The sequence below is a fragment of the Telmatherina bonti genome, assembly GCF_933228915.1.
Source record: "Telmatherina bonti genome assembly, chromosome: 7".
NCBI lineage: Eukaryota > Metazoa > Chordata > Actinopteri > Atheriniformes > Telmatherinidae > Telmatherina > Telmatherina bonti.
This window is the reverse complement of record NC_136625.1, coordinates 12,428,645-12,447,287: the sequence shown is the minus strand read 5'-3', so window position 1 is coordinate 12,447,287 and position 18,643 is coordinate 12,428,645.

Below are 18,643 nucleotides of genomic sequence, written 5' to 3'. Positions count from 1 at the left end.
GGGGGCGGAGCTTTCTCTCTTCGCTTGTTTCTGGCTGTTGTAGGTTGCGTGGCCAGAGTGGCTAACAGATGGCAGTCAGCAGACGTCCTCCAACAAGTTGAGACTTTATTGTGCAATGGTGCATGTTGTCTTAAAATACATAGAAACTCACAATGGAAAATTATCATTACACACATTACATTTTACCCACTAAACATAACTGAAATCGAATAAGCCTAAAGTAATCTAACATGCACCCTGCTACATCAATATCGGCTCTCGCGGACAAACAAAATGCCCACCTTAAATACCCTCACACCTGAATCCCAACATGGCCGCCCCCAGCATCTTCCACCTTTCAGGCACGCGCGCTAAATAATGTCTTAGTCATTCTTTCCCCACTGCCACAGATAACTCTCCAAACTGTTTCCCCATCCCCAAACATCTGGTACAATACATGTCCTATAAAAGACAAACCAATTCCTGTAACACAATACAACTCCCCCCCTTCCCCTACTTGGTATCATCCAGTGACATCACCAGTTGGGTAAAACCCTCTAAATGCAGGACATGAGCAGACCTTCCTCCTTTTGGTCCTAGAACATAAGTATGATAAGTAAATCAAGAATACTAACATTTCATTAACACAGCAAATTAAACCAAATTATTTCTATTGGTTATATATTTTAACTTTGCTCAAACACAAAACACAAACAAACCCAGAATAGTTGGTGTCTGCTTACCACTGAGAGGATAAAGAAGAGTATCAGTAACTCAAATACAAAATGGTTAGCTGTTTTTGTGTTAAGTAACAGTGACAAGTGGTGGCACCTCACCCACTTTGTCACACTGGCTGAAGCTAATCTGAGCGGATCAATACAAAAGGAAAGGGGTTGTGAAAAATGCTAGATTATTTCTTACTATTTTGGACTTGCATCTTAAAATAAGTTTGATTGAAATGTGCATAATAGAGACACTTTAAGCTTAAAATAAGATTAAAAAGCCAGATAACTACTTAAAACACACAACACAGATTAGCTAGGACCCCCAGTGAGCAGCCTCCAGGGATTGTAGGGGTGCTGCCACCTCTTACTTTGTGCACACAAAACACACTTCACTGCAAGCCTATAACATTCAGCTATTTTGTACCCAGCGGGCCAAAACGAGAGGTGCAAAAGTCTCATCGTTACCGGAAACATTTGATTGCAGTGTTAGCCTCAAAAAGTTAAGTGTACCGTCATTTTTGTCCAGCCTTGTTTCATAAGTTTATATTTGATATATTTGTTAAACTGTGGTTTAAAAAGGCAATGTCAGATTGTTTAAATTTCATAGAATTTTTTTATTTTGTCGGATTAAAGTTATTTCATTGACTATTGTGAGTTTTTCTTTTATTGACTGAAGGGCACCAATAATTTTGTCCACGTCTGTATGTTCCCGCATATTGCTTTTATATACATTTACTGTGACATTGTGGGGAAAAAAGGAAAGGAAGTAAACATTTTGTTAGGAAGCAGGTACAGAAAATGGTAGGTATAATGAATATTATCAGATCCAAAAACAGAACTGAAATGTTGCAATATAACCATGTTTAGTCCATGACTTCTTTTTTTCCAGACATCTGCTGTGATAGGCCAGTTTCTACTGATAGGGTGATGCCTCATAACAAACACATAAGTGACACCATGCAGTCTAGGTCTGCATAAAGGAAAGTTGCCATGTTTGGTGTGATGATTATCTTGTGGGTTACCTTAGAAAATGCTTCATTCTCACCATGTTTGCAGGTCATCTTGCCACGATGTTACAGTGAGGGAAAATACAAGATTACATTTCTTTCTTTTTACATGTCTAGAAGAATTAAAGTGTAAATATTGTAAATGTAAAATAAACAAGAATTAATAGGCCTACTGTTTTTATATTTTGTTTAATTGAACTATTTCCTGCTGATTTTGGAGCTGTAGAGATACAAATGATTCACAGAAAAATGCAAACAAACAAGCTCAACCTTTCTGATGATTCCTGTTATTCTGCCTTTAATGTTTGTAAGCAATAAAATATTTTCCTGAAATTGAATTAAATGTTGAGTCATACTTTACCTAAACAAAACATTTTACTCTGTATCTTCCATCAAATACTCCAGTAGTTTGACCCAGAGCCTTTTTAGACATGTGATTTTGGATCATCGTGTGTGAGTCATCCAAAGAAGCAAGTCACCTTATGAATATGTTTCTTTCCTTAAGCTCTGATAAAGTAAAATATTCTTCCAGGTTGGAAATATAATATAAATCATGAAATGTGTCCTGATCTCAGATCTACCACTGGTGTTTAGTTCTTGAACCACGCTGGAAATAAAGTTTTATATTTCATCTTTCTGTGGACACGTTAGCTGTAGTGATGCTGCAATAAAACCATGTGAACAAGTTTAACCAACAACAGCAACACACAGATGTGTTTCCTGTTCAAACCACTGAAAGGTATAGGCATGGTTTAGCAAAAATAACAGCAGAACCATCATTTTTATTACATTCAGGAACAAATTCTGTCTTTAATGCACCATGAAGGGGAAGAAAGAAAAGCGAGCATGAGTTAATTTCTGTTTGCTCGTTTGGTGCCGGGGCTTATTTCTGTTGCTCAATGTGACACCACTTCCTCTTTTCATAGGTTTAACACCTCCTGCATGCTTTTTCAGCATATGAGATGCCTAAGATAAGCTGCAGAGTGTGAATGTTTCCACATCGATGTTTTCATTCTTGTTATTGAAAGACAAACTGTTGCAAAAGTGTCTGATCAGTAAATGAAACATCTCCATCATCTAGAACCTTAAAGTTGGGATGTAAACACATTTATACTCTTCCAGCATTTTGCTTTTGACAACAGTAGCTGTGAAATAAAAGTAATTAACTACTGGAATCTCCCCACCCACCACAGTGGTCCCATGAGTATTAGTGTTGTTACACGACTGACTGTGTGCAGGTAAGAAATGAGTCACGTAGCTGTGACAACATGGTTATAAATAGTATTTAAAGCAACTATTTAACTTTTATTTTCAGACAGATAAAATCACCAAATAATTTCCACAAGAACAGGAAGAAATTTATTTAGATTTTAAACATTGTTATAATTACAGAAAATAACAAACCAATAGCATGCAGAGTTGTTATCGTTTCTTTTGGGGTTTTCTTGTCAGATCACATTTTTATTTACGTTATTTCAGTTTAATAGTTGTTGAAGTTTTCATCCATTAACTGATATTTAAAAAAAATTAAAAAATCCTAAAACTCTGCAACATAAAGAGTCGTGTACAGGAAGTAAACAGTACTACACAGTATTATATCTCAGAGGCTTCAGGCTGACTTAAAGAATGAAGCTTGTCACACAGGAAAGTGACTTCAAGCTTGTTAGAATTGTGCAAGTTCTGCTTGTTTTGACTCATCTTTGTATATTTCAGGACATCACTACACACAGAAATGACAGGAAACTCAAGACGTTTGTATTTATTCCACCGCTCTGCAGCCATACTGGCCTGACACCAGCAGAGCAGGAACTGGCTTCAGCTGCTCCACTGGTTGCACTGTGAGTGTGTGTGTAAAGCATGCCTGCTGTGGCTTGTAGAGAGGCCAAACACAGGATGTTAGTTGTGTGTTGCGAAGCATTTTAACTCTAGCTAGTTTTATTTAATAATAAAAAGACTTTGTTTGTTTACTTCAGTCTCTGTGTTATTTTAGTTCTCATTGATCCGAATCTTCCTCCACCCACTGTTCCTGTTTACATCCATGTTGCTGAATTTCAGGGTTCTGATCTTCATGTCCTTTGGTCTACTGATCCATTTATGCATGATTTTGTGAATATAATCTACAATAAATCCTAATTTTAAAAAGATAACCTTGATCTGTTTTCAGGACAATATTGTGAGCTATATGGACAGTTTGCTCAGAGAGAAAAACTATTTTTGCTTCCTGAACTTCTCCATGAGGTGGACACTGATGACAGCAGACACCATGATGATCAGACCAACAGAGAACACGACGGTCTTCAGCAGGCAGATGATGCTGTAGTGAAGCTCTGAACCTGCAGCACAACAAAACAAGATGATTTACTACAAAACAGACACAGCTGATGCCCTCTAACAGACACAGCCCAACAACAGGAGAGATAACTAAACTTCCTCACACTGACGCTGGATAACTTTAGACATTTTAATTATCTTTCCAGTGTTTCTAAACATCAGTAATCCACAGTAGCTGTTACAGCTTATCTCAAAATATGAAAAATATTTCTAAACGCTTCTTGTTGCAGATTACTGATGTAGAAACATGATATTTAGCACTTTTTCATCTGGTCTCATTTCAAACTGTACATAGATAGTTGTTTAGTCTTACCAACACGTTGGGGGCAGAAATCCAGAATATTCGAGTCCTCTTTGGTCCAGCTGACCTGGTTGCTATGGTTACAGGTAATTAATTTGTTTGACAGGTAAACGTGGAAAGAAGCTCCAGATTTAGTGATTTCTGATCTGTTCCCCCCCCTTTTGATAGCAGGTCAGGGCATCCCAGCTAAATGTGCTGCTGATCTGAAAGTCATCTGCGCTGCAGGTCACTGAGACGTTGCAGAAGTCTGAGCCGCTGGACACAGAGTCCACCACCAGCCTGACTGGAGAGACTGGATCTGAAGGGATGCAAGTTTTAGAAACATTTTAGCAACGTAGGGACTTCTGTTCAGCAGAGGTCAGCAGAGGTCAGCAGAAGTCAGAAGTCCAGCTGAATTTGCAGTAAAGATAAAAGCTTAATTATTAAAGAAAATTATTTTGTAATCTTTAGAGTCCCTTTATGAAGTCCATAAACACACCGGTCGATCAAAGTTGCTTTGTAATCTACACATGTTGCTGGACTTTAAGTTTTAGTTAAAAGGCAACTTTTATTTTCTAGTGATGAATGAAATGTTCAGAAACCAACCTTGAACTGTGACATTGTGTTCAGCCAGTGTTTTTTCTTTAGACGTTTTCTTTAATAAAACGTCTCCAAAGAGGTTAAAAATCGAGCAGCATCTTTAGTAAGGAGAGCAGCTTTATCTTTGGACAAATGTAGATGTAGATTCTCCTGATAATGTTTACGAACCAGAGCACATGAAATGAAGCTGTTTTGTAATCTAAAAATGTTGCAGGACTTCTTTTAAGTTTTAAGTATATGACAATATTTATTTTCTAACAATAACAAAAATATTCAGAAACCCACCTTGAACTGTGACGTTGTATTCAGCCAGTACTTTTTCTTTAGCCCCGATCAATCGTGCAACATAAACTCCACTGTCTGACTTTTGTACATTCTTCAGTTTTACAGAGTATTTTTTCACACCAAGCTCAACTCTTTCAGCGTATTTATCCTCAATAATTGTATTTGGACCAGGAACAAATGACACTAAAACATCATCTGTTGTAATGAATTTCCATGAGAGGAGTGTAAATTTCTCAGGAACATCATCTTCTGTGATGTTCAGAAGGACATCATCTCCCTTCTTCACAAACAGACGAGTCACAGCACAGGAGGCTGTAAAACACAGCAGACACATAATGGAGTGAAACAGGATTTTCAGTCAGTACAAGGTGACTTGTTTTAATCCTTTACAGTCAGTTAATCAGTGTTTTCCATGTCATAAACATCTGAAATTATCACTGTAATAAAAACAGTGTGTTTCATTTATTCTCATTTATTTTAAATCACTATATAATTACTTTTTATAAACACATTTTAATGTTATGAATGATAAATATAACTCTATCCACAAGTTTTGTAATTGTTCTACTACAGAAGCTGAAACAGCTTGTCTAACATTTGTCGGTTCTTGTCCTGTTTGTTGTATATCTGTCATAAACATGTAATAACACAGGATTCCTCACCTACCTGGTGTCTGTATGCAGAGTAGCAGAATCAGTTTCACAAACAAAGACATCATGGAGACTCTGAGAAGCTAAAAAGCTTTTGCTTTACTGACATCAAAATACTGATGTTAGTATGACAAACACCAGAAATCTTCAGAGTTTTCAACTTTGTTCAGTTTATGGCTAAAACCACAAACTTCCTGAGTGTAACCCAACACACACAACAGACTTAATTATCAGACTTGTGCAGAGCTTGAAACTCTGCAAAAGTCTGCTGATTCCCCATCGATCTGAGTCGGGTGTTTTGCAGCAGGGATGCAGGATGTGAGGACGTACATTGGCCACCTCTGCTCTAAATGGTCCTCATTAACATGGTTTATGTTCGCAAGCACAAGTTCTGCATGTTTCAGACTGCTGAAACAAGACAAATCATCTCATCAGCCCTTAGTTCCTCTTCTGAATAATCATGTAAACGTGTAAAAGAAAACCCAACGACAAGTCATGATTTTAAGGAACATAAACGGGAAATCAGTCAGTTGGTGGGAAATAATAAATTTCCCGTTGATGCATCATGAGGTTAAAAATTCCATTTAAAACACAGCAAGGTCTTTAGACTGAAACCAGGATTTTCTTATCAAACTGCTGGGTAAGAGGGAAGTAGAAGAAAGGAAGTTAGCAGACAGCTGTTATGGTTACGTGTTTCTGTTGTTCCGCATAAGAATGTATAAAAAATTCAGCTTAGGGACAAACTACATATGAGATGTGACAAATATTTTAGACAATGTTCTTTTGGGTCATGTTTAATGCCGTGTATGCAACCTGCAATGCTGTGTGGGTTTGAGGAACATTAAACAGTTTCTGATGCTCCTTTAACTGTCATGGAAATTAAGTTCAAGCTCTAAAAATGCAAAACTGACACACTTGTGGAAATGATGCAGTGGGATGCATATATAAAATGATGAAATGTGATGACAAAGATGTTGCTTCAGTTACTGTTGATTCACAGAAATAACTATAAATAACAAAAGCATCTCCATTATTGGTTCAGGGTTTCATGCAGCTAAAAACTTGAAAAGTAAAGAAATATTTGCAGAATTTGGGTGAAAGCAACAGAATCATAAAAGCTTGTCTGCAGATCTGTATATATGTTGTCTGTACAACTGCATGTAACATGAGACAAGGTCAAGAGAGTTGAAACTAAAAAATAAACCCAGTTCCTGATAAACAGGAAGCTGACAGACTTGACCAGAATTGTTCAGAGAGAAGTGGTGAAGTTAGTTTCTCGTGGGTGCAAACCCTTATGTCGCCAGGAAACAGTTCCATGACATCACAATGAGACGCGTGATGTTTCCCTTCACACTAGCTGACAAGTCTCCATCTGACAGGCTTATAAAATCCACACTTCTAGCTAAAACAAATCTGTAGCTATTCTCATTTTCTCATCAGGAAACCCACAGAAGAGCAGGGTTTCTCCTGGTCCGCCTGCTGATGGAACAACTATGAAAGCAAAAAGCTTTTGAAATATTTTATTTTATTTTTTAGGAAATGTTTATTATATAAATACATGTAGACACAAATCTAGAATATCAAATAAAAGCATGCAGGTTGTCAGAGGTTGATCTTACTATTATGTATTGTATCTGTCAGGGTTTGGTGGAAGTGAGGCTATGGACCCGAGTTCAGACTGATGAGGTAAACCTGAGCAGAAATAATGTTTTAATCACAAAAACAAACAGGAGGTAATAAAACATGACACACCAAGAACCTGCACAGATGAGTGAAACCAAGCAATATATATATACACACAGGTAAACTAAAGGGGAGAGGGGGAAGCAAATCAGGTGTATGAATGAACAGGAAGTAGAAATCAAAACAGAACACAAGGGGGGGAAACTACAAAATAAAGCAGGAAACAGGACAGAACAACAGAAGACTATAAACCTAAACCACAATGGTAGACTGCTGTGTTGACTTATTTTCCCACATGTGACTCTATTCATGGTGGTCTAGAACGTACGTAGATACGATGAACTAAAACACACGATGAGAGGTGAGAAGGTAGCCCCAAAAAACACAGATCTGCTTGAGGAAATAACTAAAATAAGTTCTGCTGTTGCAGCAGCCATGTGCACAGTCTTCCTGCAGTTTAAACATTCATAATAAATACCCTCAACATGTAAATAGTGTTTTTTTGGAGACATTGTTTATTCATACATATATTTAATTAGACCTTTTGAAGATATTAATTTGTGATAACTTCATACGAATCAGAGAAGCAATCAGTTTGAGTTTTAAGCTTATTTTGTTTATGTTTAGATACATTTGTCTGCATGTTTTTGCATTACATACTGCTTAAATCCACATAAATTGACCGATTTATTGCATAATCCATGGCAAGCACAGTGGTAAGTTATTCAGGCTTTGGTTTCTAAATTTAATAACAGAATTTCCTTCAATGAATCATCTGGGTTTGATACATGAATTTATAATCTTTTCTAATCCACAGTCCTCGGTTCCGTAAAACTGGGAAACAGATCTGTCTTTGCTTCTCTCCATGTATGACGGCCTACATGATGCAGGAAAACAAACAAAAAAAAAAAACAAAACAACTGTAAATAAGCTGCAACCAAAGTCGCCAAAACCTGGACGTCAACCAGAACAATTCTGGACACTTTGGTCAGTTTACAGCCTCATCAGATGCATGTCTGGCTCTTTTAACCCTCTGACAGAAGAGTCTTTAGAGGAATAATACGCTGCCAACAGTTTTCAGTGACTAACCAGGAATTTTACAACCGCAGCCCAAAAAATCTGCCTCCAAAATGAAAGTGGTAAAAAGCCACTTGGAATCTGTTCTGAATGCATTTGCATCAGAAATGACTGATTAAATATTAGCTTAAAAAGAACAAGATCCCAGTAAAACTGGGAGTCCTCTTTAATATACACAAATATATTCATTGCTTCAGGATTTAATATCCTGTTATTTTAACTGATGTTTTTGTTTTTTTCAGCTGGGTTTGTTGCATCCAGTCACAGCAAGCAGAACAAACATCAGCAGATGCTAACGTTAATAACCTCTGAGGAGTTCAGAGGTCCGTGAACGCAACACACTTTCATTTTCAAAAGCAAATGAAGGGTCACAACTGACTAAAAAAAGGAAGAGAAACTATACTTACCATTAAACTACAGCGCCACCTTACATGTAAAAATAATCCTTTGTGTTTTATCTGAATAAATATGTTGGTCTGAATCCTTCAAAATTCCTCGACTTTCAGAAGGAGTGAGAGCGGAAAGGACACAGAGAGAAAGACAAACTAAAAAAACTTTAGGGTTCATTTTGAAAACAATCCTAAATAAAAATATGGGTGATGGCGCTCTGCATTATGAAGATGGAAGCATAACACATAAAAGTTTAACAAGGTCATTGGAGTGAAAGGAAATTGGCTGAGTTTTTATCTCCGTGCCCTTTGCATGCATCGTGCACCTTCATTCACTTGTTAATAATTCATTGCAAGGTGACATAACTGAGGATTTAGGGCTTTATGAGTAAAAGGCAGAACTCCTCTGACATTATCTCAATATGAATTCAATACTGGGATTACATCGAGGCTGAATTACCAAGCAGGCGAAGTGGGCAAAGGCTCGGAGCCTCAGAGCTCCTGGCTGCAGCTCCCTCGGCTTACTGAGGATCAGTTTTTTCTTTTCTTTAACTCATTTTATTACAGTGTGTTGGAGAATTCACACAAACTTCCTGCACATTTAACATCTGTAATCTTACCGTTCTTGGATAATTTAATGACTTAATAAGCCATGTGATGAAAATTTTGTTCTCAAGTTTCATTTTGTTAAATTAGTTTTTAATAAATATAACATGGAAACTGTCTGACAGACTGAGGATGTTTTATACTGCAAAGGGGGAAGAAAGTTTTGTGTAACAGGATTGACAGAATAAAAAATAATAAAAGAAAAAAAAATAAAAACTGTGACCAGTTCTAGTTCTGGGTTAATGGAAAACAAAGTTGCTTTAGATTAAAGAAACAGGACAGAATGTACAAAAATGCAGAATTTGTGCAAAGAATGCAGAAGTGCAAAAAAATGACAAAAGGCCGTCGCAACAAAGTTATGTTTAGTTTAGAACTACATGACAACATAAATCTATGTGGGGTACACAGAAACAGCAGTTTATGGTTGTGTGTGTGTGTGTGTGTGACACAGAGAGAGACATAGAACAGAGAGAGAGAGAGAGAGAGAGAGCGAGAGAGAGAGAGACCAGCTCAGTTTGGATTTAAGGTGATCTGAGGCGAGTCGCTGCTTTTTGCAGAAGCATATGATGAACAGCACAAACAAAAACTACCAAAAGCAACATTTCCATCACATCCTGGTCATTCACAAGATGTTTTAGGTAAAATTGTTACAGAATATCTTCTACTGTGACTGCGCCACCATTATTTTGACTTTGTATCATTGTTTGTCCCTCTGTTGAGCGTTTGCAGGCGCCGTCATGATCAGTGGCACAAGCTCCACCTGGGCCCGGTGTGTTCTGCCAGGTTAAAGCTCCACCAAGCCTGAGCTCAGTGTGTCTCCGAGGCTTTGGCTGGACATCACCCTGGCTGTGTGCAGGCGCAACACTTTGGTTTAGTTTGTTTTGCTTTGTTTGGTCTAGTTTAGGGTTAAGCTTCTATTTCTGCTAATGTTTCTTCAATAAAGTTTCTTTATAATCCTCACTTTTGTGCCTGCCTCCCTTCTTGGCTACAGCCTTTTTGAGCCAAGCTGTAACACTACTTTCATCAGTTATTCAGTCTGTAAATCGGCATGTATTTGTATTGTGCTTTACAACACACTGAGGTGACAAAAGCACTTTCCAATAAAACCAGTGCAGACACTATAAAATGATCTTAAAGTTAATAAAAGTTATTGTTTTATTCTATTTACCTTTTGTTGATTTAAAATCTTAATTTCATTTCTATGTGAAGAATATTTTCTTTTATTACATCCATTATCTGCAACATAATCTGTCAGCATGCTCCTCAGATAAACTACATTATGTTCTGCAACAATGTGTTATTTCTCCGTCTTGCTTTTAGTGTCAGTAACATATTTTTTATATGTAAACTACAAATGCTACAAATTTACATTGATATTTCATTTAAATTTCATGATGACGATGAAATCTCTTGTCTTCTTTAAATATCTCTCCCACCATTCCCATAACTTTCACACTGGTTCATTTTATGAGGTAAATGTGTAGAAATGTGTAATAAAAAAAAGGAAATCTTGTAGTTTTTTTGCATTATTTCACACATCTTTTGAGTTTTAATGTGAGAATCCATTAAAGTAGATTATTATTAGCATTATATATGTACCATCAACAAGACATTTATAGAAATGTTGCCTTTGGCAGACAGAGACATAAACCAGTCGGTCAAACCCTCATTTGTAATCAGGTCGTATCCAAAGCGTCTGTCTCATTCCTTCTGTCGCTGACCCGACAGACTCCGTCTGCACAGTCACGCCAAGGACGTCCATTACGAGCCCCATTATCCTCCAGTTCTGTGATAAATAATTGCCTAGATCCTAATTTACCCCCCATCCTTTCCTCCTCTCACCACTTCATGCTGCTCCTCCACCACAAGATGGCAACAGCTTCAAGCAAACAGCCCAACAACCTGCTCAGCAAGTTGTCTGCCGCCAGACAAAGCCTGTGACATCATCTGCAGGGGGACAGAGGGTGTGCGAAGGACAAATGTCTTGAAATGAATTACATCACTCTCCGCTAATATGATAATATATCTCAAGCTCTGAGTGCAGAGCCAAGCATGAGAGGGGCCATAATCCCTGCAACGGCCGCTTCAGCCGGGAACAAGAGGATAAAATGGATGTTAGCAGGAGAAGAGAAGAGGTCCACAGTGCAGTCAGGAGTGCAGAGCTGAAGGTTATTCCAGACATTATTCCTCAGCGAGAACAGGAGGAGAGAAGGATTAGAATGACTAATTCACTCTAAGTAGAGGAAAGCTCTTTCTTCCTGTCCTTGTCTTTCTTTCTGCCTGTTGTAGCTCTCTTCTTTCATTTTCTCATCTCCACCACAGCCTGTCCTTTAACTGATGGTGAAACTGGCACTGGAGACAAAGACTGGAGAGGAGGAGGATGGGAAGGAATGACAGAACTGACACGACTGGAGATGAGAGAGGGCAATGAAGGAAATGCAAGCGGGGGAAACGAGGGGAACAGTTAAAAATAGGGCTGAAGAATTAAGAGAAGTCAGAAGAGGAAGAGGATCACCCACAGGTTGGAAGCGTTACATGAAAAGATGGAGCTGATCAGAGGAGGGTTGACTTAAAAAAAAGTGAAGAAAGTTGAAGACGAGTGAAAGGGAGAGACAATGATGTGAGGGAAGGGAGTAAACGGCAGAGATAGAAAGACAAGAGGGAGGAGAAAAGTAGAGATAAATACAGAAGAGAAAAGAAAAAAAGCATTAAAGAGCTAAAAGATACAAAAATGCTGCAAATAAGAGAAAAGAAGATGAAAACACGGATGAAAAGAATGGGAAGGAAGGAAAGAGGGAAGGAACTGAGATGAGAGGAAGACTGATAAAGTCAGGAAAGACAAGAGGAGGCATGGAGGTTCCAGCGTGAGAGAAGCATGAAGGAGTTTTAATCAGAGGACAGAAGGAAAAGGATGGATGGAAGAAAGTTAGAGAGATAAAAAAGTGACAGAAGAGGTGAAAGAGCCGGGAAACGACTGGAGAGGTGAGATGAAAGGATGAACACGGGGAAAACACGCGCGGTGAGGTGAGGAAGAGATGACTTGAAAGAGAAAAAGACTGAAGAAGAAAGTTGGAGAGGAGAGATGATGACGAGAGGGGAAGACGGGCGAGACGCGGAGGAAAAGTAGGTTAGAGCTCTTCAAACAAATGAGAAGGCGAAGAAAGACGGAGGGATGTGGCGAAGCGGAGGGGGAAACGAGACGAAGAGGGAAGACGCTGAAAAGTGAGAGATGAAAGGAGATGAGAGAAGGAAATGTAGATTTGAGGAAAAGTGCTCAAAAAAAAGTGGGGGAGGAAAGGAAGACTAAAGACAGGTCAGAGAGACACGGGATGAGACGGGATGCGATGGAAGGAGAGCTGAAGTGACAGAGGAAGAGAGAAAGCTTTTAAATCCTAATGAGGCAGGGGAAAACAGCTGAGAAGAGGAGGAAGAACTGAGATGGGCTTTAAATGAGACTAAAACTACAGATGTTTGTTTTGTCTCACCGAGCTGAAATCCACAAACTCCACCAGGAGGAAAGCCTTTCCGTGCCGCCATGCATGTGTGCTAAACATAGAAACACACTTACTTGTTACTTCAGGCTGCTTCACTTCAGAAAGTGTCATAGCAACAGTTGGGATGCAGCCGGTGTGACCTGAATAAGCTGCGTTCAAAGCACTGGTCACGTTACAAACTTTCAGCTGGAACAGAAAACAACTTTCCCCGCCTCTTATGAAACCGTGTCATCGTTTATTTTCTCTGATACTGTGAAAAAATAACATTGAATTAAAAAAAAAAAAAAAAAGGTGAAAATAAAAGAACATTTCAATAATATCTAGTATGTTTTGTACACTTTTTTAAAAAAAACAAACAAAAAAAACAAAAGGAATATACAAGCACTCAACAAGAACTTAATACACTTGTGAACAATATACAGGGATAAAAATGAAAAATAAGAGATGTGGAGATTATATATGCGTAAATGAACACACTATTCCCCTTCATAATGATGCTCAACTCCACTTCACACATCAAAGTGCAACATGGATTCCTCCTCATCGTACCGAGCAGAACTTCAGCTTGTTCGCTCATGCAGCTGTTTCAGACCAGCAGCTGGATGACCGAAGACCAGAGAACTCTCTGTCCAACAGCTGATCGGCTTTCAGCCGGGGTTTAACTGGTTTAACTGGGGTTTGACTGGTGTGACTGGGGTTTGACTGGTGTAACCGGGGTTTGACTGGTGTAACTGGGGTTTGACTGGTATAACTGGGGTTTGACTGGTGTAACCGGGGTTTGACTGGTGTAACTGGGGTTTGACTGATGTGACTGGGGTTTGACTGGTGTAACTGGGGTTTGACTGATGTGACTGGGGTTTGACTGGTGTAACTGGGGTTTGACTGGTGTAACTGGGGTTTGACTGGTGTAACCGGGGTTTGACTGGTGTAACCGGGGTTTGACTGGTGTAACTGGTATAACTGGGGTTTGACTGGTTTAACTGGGGTTTGACTGGTGTAACCGGGGTTTGACTGGTGTAACCGGGGTTTGACTGGTGTGACTGGGGTTTGACCGGTGTAACTGGGGTTTGACCGGTGTAACTGGGGTTTGACCGGTGTAACTGGGGTTTGACTGACGTAACTGGGGTTTGACCGGTGTAACCGGGGTTTGACTGGTGTAACTGGGGTTTGACTGGTGTAACTGGGGTTTGACTGGTGTAACCGGGGTTTGACTGGTGTAACCGGGGTTTGACTGGTTTAACTGGGGTTTGACTGGTGTAACCGGGGTTTGACTGGTGTAACCGGGGTTTGACTGGTGTAACTGGTATAACTGGGGTTTGACTGGTTTAACTGGGGTTTGACTGGTGTAACCGGGGTTTGACTGGTGTAACCGGGGTTTGACTGGTGTGACTGGGGTTTGACCGGTGTAACTGGGGTTTGACCGGTGTAACTGGGGTTTGACCGGTGTAACTGGGGTTTGACTGACGTAACTGGGGTTTGACCGGTGTAACCGGGGTTTGACTGGTGTAACTGGGGTTTGACTGGTGTAACTGGGGTTTGACTGGTGTAACCGGGGTTTGACTGGTGTAACCGGGGTTTGACTGGTGTAACCGGGGTTTGACTGGTGTAACTGGGGTTTGACTGATATAACTGGGGTTTGACTGGTGTAACCGGGGTTTGACTGGTGTAACTGGGGTTTGACTGGTGTAACTGGGGTTTGACTGGTGTAACTGGGGTTTGACTGATGTGACTGGGGTTTGACTGGTGTAACTGGGGTTTGACTGATGTGACTGGGGTTTGACTGACGTATATCTTCTAAACTTAGTATTTATTTTCTCATTAAACAGAGCATATAATCTGTTTTTGGGACGTCCCTTTCCTTTGGCGTCTTATAGAAGTTTTGTTGCATGTAAATATTCTGCAAAGAAACAAACAAAAGTGACTTGTTTAGAGTTGATTTAGTCTGCAGCGACTTATTGAAATACCATTTTAATACATTTGTTCAGTTTGTTAGTTAACATTCAACAAGAAATAAAGAGGACAAAAGGAGAAGAGTGACTTGGCCCTTTAGGGGTCATTAAAGAGATAACGGACATTCAATAATGCAAATCTGTTCCAATATGCCAGAAAATAAAACAAGGAAGTTTAAATGAGCATAATTTGGACTCAGCTCTGAACTTTGCTCCCAGTTTAAACGGTGGACACTGTGGAGCTGAAAATAATAAAAGTCCTATTTGCAGGTTGATATTTAATGTATTTCTGATAGAGTGGGATCAGGCTTTAGGCCTAGCTGGCAACAAAGAAGAGAAGTACTTTAAGAAGTACTCTAAATGCTGATGTAGCAACAAGCATCCAGCCTCACACTTCCTTTTTTTTTTGTCCAGCTCCTCAAAATGTGGTTAGAGCAGTTAATGAAATTGCCCTCCTTCTCAACCTTGGAAGGACTGCTGCGTTGGGCTGCTGCTGGGGCTGGCAAACTAACCTTGGCTGACATTACAGCAGCCCAGCAGCTTGCACTTGTTTCTTCTTTTCTTTCTTTTAAGTTTTTGTTTTTAAATGGCAAAAAAAAAAAAAAAAAAACTTTCTTGGACTCGGCATGTTTGAATGCAGCGCATTATATTTCTCACTCTATTTCTGACACTGAATTTTCTTACATTTAATAATGAGAAATAAGTTTTAAAAAGTGACAGTTGGTTTTGGTTGTAGACCTTTTATCTTTCATCCAGATACGTCAACATGAACCAGTTATGAATGACTTAAGTCACTATATTGGCTAAAGAAAGAACATCAGTATAAAAACCATTAACTTCATAAGAAAGACGAGATTAAAACTGACTAAAATGAAAATGAGGATTAAGACATCTAGATGCGAAGATTCTCCTTTTAATATATCAATATTTTTACAGACAAGATTAAAGTTTAAGACTTAAAGGTGATCAGATTTCATGTCGATGTAGGTGTGATAGCTGTGATCAGGAGTTGCCTCCATCATATCAGCTGGACCAGATCCTGCAAACATCAGTCAAACCCAAGTTTCTGCAGCCCAGTGGTCCCACAATGTCTCCCATTGCATGAACACACACATTTGGGTTACATGCTGGCCACAGTGATGCACTTACACACACATGCATCTTCGTAGATGGACACATAAAGCACATGTGCATGTATACATTCACACACACACACACACACACACACACACACACACACACACACAAACATTCATAACACAACTAACACAAACAAATGCTGCATTTTTTTTGTCTGCTCGGTTCATTGTGTTTTTTTTTTCTTCTTTTGCACAGTCTTATGGCACTCACTGAAAACTCCACAAAGTAAAAATGGACACCGAGCCGCTTCAGTTGCTCTTGGCTGAGGACGGCACAGCGCAGCATGGAACGGAGCTGCTGAGCTGTGTCTGGGTCTGGCCTGCTTCTAGCCTTGGCTGGCCTAGTTGAGACAGGGTTTGGCTATTTGTGGCCTGGCTGAGCAGTCTTTCTGGCCACAGATGTTCACAGCTCCTCTCATTTCACAGGGTTGATTAATTAGACTAGACCCCATCTCATCACCCCACCCTTATCTGAAGCACAAAAAAACCCATAAAATACTGTTTTCATAAGTTGAAACACATTTAACTACAGTCGCTCCTTCCACTGCCAATGTAACGCCACAAAGTAATAAAATAAAATGATTAATTTATGTAGAAAATAAGATAATTTAAATAATCAGATAGATGCCATGATGTCATGAAAATATATATATATATTTTTTTTATAAAAAGTACATCCAGAAATGTACGCAGGCTAGCTAAATAAACCTTCCTCCATGACATCTAGCCTGCAAGAAAATTTGGGATAAGCAACAACAAAAAGACTTTAAATGATAGTATGATCTCTTTTTATGAAGACAGGTTCAGCCTTGAAATCTGGAAGCTGGCAGGTGGTTTTCAATACGACACAAGGGAAATAGTCGAGTACAAATCAGTGCACCGTGGTGGGAGGGACGCATGGAAAAGAAAAAACAGGACAGGAAATAGTGGACACTTCTAAAACTGTCCACATCTGAAACATATATTTTGCATTTTTTGGCCTCTGTTGTGTCTTTTAGATAATTATACGTCCCCACGATCAACAAGCAATAAAGAGAGATGATGTAAAAGTACCTGCATGTTCTGGTCCTGTATCCTTGCCCTCAGTACCTCCTCTGTGTCACACTCATTCTGCACCAGGTCATAAAGAGACTGCGAGTCAGATGCAAAACACTGTGCGGCTACAACTCTGTAAAAAGGTTGTAAAGCGGTAATAGTATGCAATACCATGGCTGTGATAACCATATAAATTTAAAACTGTGCTCCATCTGCCATTCTGCCTCTACTGAAATGGTTTATATGGTGACCTTGGAGCTACAAGGTTGCATCTGACATATGAAACAGTGTTCCTGTGGTTTCCTTTCTTAGTGTTTGTACAAAACAAGAGGTAATAAATCCATTTTTAACAGCCCCTTTGCACACAAATTACCATAATGTACCACTGAGAGTTGATAAGGTGGCTGATAGGAATAAACACTCAATGATTACCTCTGAAGGAGCTGATATCCTTGCAGGTTGGGTTTTTTTTTTAAAGCGCAATTATTTTAACTGCTTGAAATTGTAGAATAAAGACACACAAGCAGGTTGCTTCTTATGCAGGATGTAAACTTCTGAAACCACATCGAAGGAAATGTTGGTGAATACATTTTTTAAAAAGCTGGATTTTCAACGTGGTACCATGTAACTGGAAGGTATATCTCAGATATTTATTATGCTGCTGTGGAGAATAACCATCAAATGATTGTCACCATAAAAGGTGAAGTTTTCAGTTGGTTTGATGATTGAAGGAGCAACCCAACTCAATCTCATCAAGCTAAATGTGCGAATAAATGATTTTAATCAATGGGAAGTTTATGGCTGACAGCCAGACTGTTGTTCTTTCAAACAAAAGTAACTTTTACATTATTAAACTGAAGTCAAGTAGAAATAACTCACTAAAAGTGTCAAAATATCTCGCAACACACCAAGTCAATGTGGAAACGAGCGATCAGAGCCACAGGACTTGATAACAACAACTACCATTGTCATGGTTACCTGCATTTGTGTGTGTATGTTCATTAAAGCCTCCTCTTTAGGAAGTGCTTTGGAGGTGGAGCTGAAGCACAGCAGAGAGGGACAAGGCGGGTTCCCAAAGTCTCATCCATTCACACTTTCAAGCTTTGTCAACCTTTGTTTCAAGGTGCACAAGTTCTGCTTTAAAGGCCAATCACACGCCAGAAGCTGACAGACGAAAACGGAAACATTTTGGACATAAAACACCAATTTTTTGTTTCAGAAAGGAAACCAGCAAACTTACACATACTTGGTTAAAGTACCATATGAGCTAGATAGAACCCTCCGTACCCCACTTTGATATGTTGGACTACATCTGAACCTTCTCGTTGCTTAAAAAGTTTCCAGAACAGCTGGAAGTGAGCGGCTGCGTCAAATTCATCCGTCATTTGAATGTCGTCAACATCTGAAAAAGGCA